At 49.6% G+C, this 4,916-nt stretch overlaps 1 non-coding gene across 1 annotated transcript; it reads right to left on the bottom strand.

Moving 5' to 3' along the window:
- Positions 1–3,372: 3,372 nt before the first annotated feature.
- trnaf-aaa (transfer RNA phenylalanine (anticodon AAA)) lies at positions 3,373–3,456 on the bottom strand. The gene has a single exon. It is a non-coding gene; the product is annotated as a tRNA-Phe (tRNA).
- Positions 3,457–4,916: the final 1,460 nt, after the last annotated feature.

Genomic DNA, 4,916 nt, shown 5'->3' with positions numbered 1-4,916 from the left:
GAAGGGAGGCTGCCACTGCGCAGGCGCTTAAATGAGCGCCGAGCGGCTCGTGGAGCGACGCGATTGGCCGAGCAACCGCCGCCGGAAGTGAAAGCCGGGGGCCAAAGGTCGGGCTGGCCGCCTGCCAGCATCAAACATGGCGGCCCGTGAGTCTATTGCCACAGAGTGTGAGTGTGTGTCGGTACGTGGTAGGTGTGGGTAGGTCGTGTCTGCCCCCCTGCCCCCCCCCCTCATTAGAGCGAGACTGCAGCTCCCCCCCCCCCCCTCCCTGGCCTGACTCATGAGGAGACAGGAATAGACAATAATGGACAATAGGTGCAGGACTAGGCCATTCGGCCCTTCGAGCCAGCACCGCCATTCAATGTGATCAGGCTCATCATCCCCAATCAGTACCCCGTTCCTGCCTTCACCCCATATTCCCTGACTCCGCTATTTTTAAGAGCCCGATCTAGCTTTCTCTTGAAAGCATCCAGAGAATGGATCTTGACCACCCCTGCACTATGACCCCTCTCTCCCTTCCCCTTTTCCCATTCCATCCATTATAGAGAGAGAGAGAGAGAGGGTATAAAAGTGGTTTAACCACCCTTTTCCATCATCCCTCTCTCCCCATTCTTTAAAGAGAAAGGATAAGGACGTCTCCTTGACCACCTCCATCAGTCTGAAGAAAGGTCTTGACTCTAAAACGTCATCCATTCCTTCTCTCCAGAGATGCTGCCCGTCCCAACGAGTTACTCCAGCATTTTGTGTCTATCTTCACCATGACCCTTCTCTCCCTACCCCTTGATCCAGTCCCACACCACTATTCACAGAGAAAGGATAAGGCTGTTCACTTTGACATTTCGTTCAGACTGAAAGGTCTGAATGACGAATAAAGGATCTAATTCAAAAAAAAAATCACTTTGACCTCCTCCCTAGTCCATTACTCTTCTTTCCCTTCCCCCAGTCCCAGTTCAGGGAGGGTAAGATGCCATAGAGAGAGAGAGAAACTTCCCCAACATTCATAAAGAGAAAAAGTGACCTGCTCCAGACCTGGTCCATTCCATTGAGAGAGGGTGTCCCCTTCAACCTCGTAGACAGAAAGGGGAAACCTTCCACTAAGGCACAGCAGTGAGAGAGAGAGATTTATCAGAGAGAAGCCTCCAGTGTGTCAACTCCATTGCACTGTAAGATGTGAGAAAGAGCCACTTCCACTAGACCAGTGACACTAGACTGGCAGAGAGATCAATCCTTGGCACTGTTCTTCCTTCGTAGAGAAAAATAATTTTCACCCATCTCTGAAAAGGGGTGTGGGAGAGGACTCGTTCAGGCCCTGTTGAGAGAGAGAAAGAGAGAGTGAACTCATCCAGCCCTGATTCAGACTGTGGGAGCAGATTCATCCAGCCCAGCAAGAGAGAGCGATTCTCTCCCTGCGCCAGCACGACAGCTTACAAACATGTCCCTAGAACGTCACCACTTCAGAGAGAGCCTTTCTTTGAATAATTACCCCCATTGAGACCATCAAACACACACTATCTCGGGTTCAGCTGCCACTGCGAACACAGAATAAGAAGGAACTGCAGCTGCTGGAAAATCGAAGGTAGACAAAAGTGCTGGAGATACTCAGCAGGTGCAGCAGCATCTATGGAGCAAAGGAAGTAGGCAACGTTTCGGCCATGTTGCCCATTTCCTTCGCTCCATAGATGCTGCTGCACCCACTGAGTTTCTCCAGCACTTTTGTCCACTGCGATACAGAAGAGAAAGGGAATTGAACGTGTCCTCAATGCACATAAAATTGAAAGAGAAAGATGGGCTTTGGTTTGAGGTGAGGATTCATTGGGGAAGCCCCATTCAGGGTTTCATCAAAACAAACACAAGCGACAGTCGCAGGAAGTGGTGGTGAAATCATCAATAGAGTATTGAAAGTAATCATCAGCTCACAAAAATAACTCGCTACACAGCTGTCCCAATGTGCAGTCACATTTCCCATCTGTTTAGCTTATTATTGTCACGTGTACTGAGATTTAGGTCAAAAGATAGTGCTGAAGTAACTCTGCTCAGCGTCTCTGGGGGAAAAAAAGGGTGGATGACCTTTCACAAGGTACAGGAGGAGAATTAGGCCATTCGGCCCATCGAGTCTACTCCGCCATTCACTCATGGCAGGTCTCTGCCTCCTTGTCCCATTTTCCTGCCTTCTCCCCATAACCCTTTGCACCCCGTTTTAATCAAGAATTTGTCTATCTCTGCCTTAAAAATATCCACTGACTTGGCCTCCACAGCCCCCTGTGGCAATGAGTTCCACAGATTAACTACCCTCTGACTAAAGAAGTTCTTCCTCACCTCCTTTCTAAAAAAGCTCCCTTTAATTCTGAAGCTATGACCTCTGCTCCTCGACTCTCCCACCAGTGGAAACATCCTTGCCACATCCATTCTATCCCTGCCTTTCACTATTCTGTAAGTTTCAATGAGGTTCCCTCCCCCCCCCCCCCCCCCCCCCCCCCCCCCCCCCCCCCCCCCCCCCCCCCCCCCCCCCCCCCCCCCCCCCCCCCCCTTTAACCTTCTAAACTCCAGCGAGTAGAGGCGCGCATCATATGCTAACCCACTCGTTCCTGGGATCATTCTTGTAAACCTCCTCTGGCCCCTCTCCAGAGCCAGCACATCCTTCCTCAGATATGGGACCCAAATGTGCTCACAGTACTCCAAATGCCGCCTGACCAGTCCCTTATGGAGCCTCAGCATTACATCTCTGTTTCGGGTCGGGAAGGGTGTGAAGAAGGGTCCTGACCCAAAGCGTCACCCATCCTTTTTTCTACAGAGATACTGCCTGACCCGCTGAGTGCTACAGGTTGAGCTTGCCTAACCCTAACCTTCGCATTTGTCATCTGCAGACCAACACCCCCAACTAACACTGTCATTCTTCATGCTCCAGTTCAATACATTCTGTTAATAGTTTATTGGCCTGTCATAGAGTCATACAGCACGGAAACAGGCTCAACCTGCCCATACCGACCAACATGCCTCATCTACACTGGTCCCACCTGCCTGTGCTTGGCCCATATTCCTCTTTAGTTTAGAAATACAGCGCAGAAACAGGTCCTTCGGCGTACCGACTCCGTGCCAACCAGCGATCCCCGCACACTAGCACTATCCTACACACTAGGGACAATTTACAATTTTTACCAATTACCAATTTACCAAAGTCAATTACCCTACAAGCCTGTACGTAATTGTAGGAGGAAACCGGAGTACCCGGAGAAAACCCATATGGTCACAGGGAGAATGTACAAACTCTGTGTAGAAAGCACCCTTAGTCAGAATCGAACATGGGTCTCTGGGGCTGTGAGACAGCAACTCTACCGCTGCGCCACCGAGCCGAGTCGGCAGGATTCGAACCAACGCCCAGTCGGCAGGATTCGAACCTGCGCGGGGAGAGCCCAATGGGTTTTTAGTCCATCGCCTTAACCACTCAGCCACGACTGCTGATTCCTAACCTATCCTATCCATGTACCTGTCCAAATGTTTCTTAAACATTGTGATAGTACCTGCCTCAACTTCCTCCTCCGGCAGCTCGTTCCATATACCAACCACCATAGTGTAAAAAAGTTGCCCCTCAGGTTCCTATTAAATCTTTCCCACCCTCACCTTAAGCCTAAGTCCTCTGGTTCTTGATTCCCCATATCTGCATAAAAGACTCTGTGCATTCACTCTATCTATTCCTCTTCTGATCCTATACACTCATATGTTAACTTCTCTTTCATCAGACGTTGCCTGCCTTGCTAAAGATTTCCATTGTTTATGAACTTATCAATCTCATCGATCTGCTTCTCCACAATGGCAAGTAAAGCTAAATGTGTATATGGGCGGTCACGGTGGCGCAGCGGTAGAGTTGCTGCCTTACAGCGCTTGCAATGCCGGAGACCCGGGTTCGATCCTGACTACGGGTGCTGTCTGTACGGAGTTTGGACCTTCTCCCCGTGATCTGCGTGGGTTTTCTCCGAGATTTTCTTCGGTTTCATCCCACACTCCAAAGAGGTATGTAGGTAAATTGGCTTGGCCAATGTAAAAATCGTCCCTAGTATGTGTAGGATAGTGTTAATATCAGATTCAGATTTAATTTTAATTGTCATTGTCAGTGTACAGTACAGAGACAACAAAACGCATAATATGCGGGGACCTGGTGGGCCGAAGGGCCTGTTTCAGCGTTGTATCTCTAAACTAAACTAAAAATGTGGAGGGGGAAGAATATACAACCACAGCAATGAGCCACTTAGTTGGTATGTAGAAACAAGGAACTGCTGATTTACACAAAAGGACACAAAGTGTAACTGAGCAGATCAGGCAGCATCTCTGGGGAACATGGATGGGTGACATTTCAAGTCAGAAAGAAGCGTCTGACCTTTTGGTTTGAAAAAGGGTCCTGACCCAAAATGTCACCTATCCCACATTCCCCAGAGATGCTGCCTGACCCTGTGAGTTACTCCAGCATGTTGTGTCCTTTTATCCATTGAGTTGGATTTGATTGAAAGGTACAGCATGAAAACAGGCCCTTCGACCCATCGAGTCCACGGCAGCCATCGATCATCCATTCACACTATTTCTTTGTCATCTCACTTTCTCATCCACTCTCGACGCCGGTTAACCTACAAACCCCCACGTCTTTGGGATGTGGGAGGAAACCGGAGCACCCGGAGGAAACCCACCTGGTCATGCAAACTCCACACAGGCTGCAAACGAGGTCAGGATTGAAACAGGATCTCCGGCGCTGTGAGGCAGCGGCTCTAGCAGCTGTGTCACTGTGCGTCCCTAAACTGAGGTGACCCAGTATCGCTGAGATGTCTTTGGTCCCAAGTGGGAGCTCGGTTTGACTGGGGAGGCAAACTTTGGTTCAATCAATCTCAAGACAATGATGAAGCATGTGGCTTCACCTGTTTAATCTGTCA

The sequence above is a fragment of the Leucoraja erinacea genome, chromosome 23 (assembly GCF_028641065.1).
Source record: "Leucoraja erinacea ecotype New England chromosome 23, Leri_hhj_1, whole genome shotgun sequence".
In the NCBI taxonomy this organism is placed as follows: domain Eukaryota; kingdom Metazoa; phylum Chordata; class Chondrichthyes; order Rajiformes; family Rajidae; genus Leucoraja; species Leucoraja erinaceus.
This window is presented reverse-complemented; position numbering and strand designations above follow the sequence as displayed.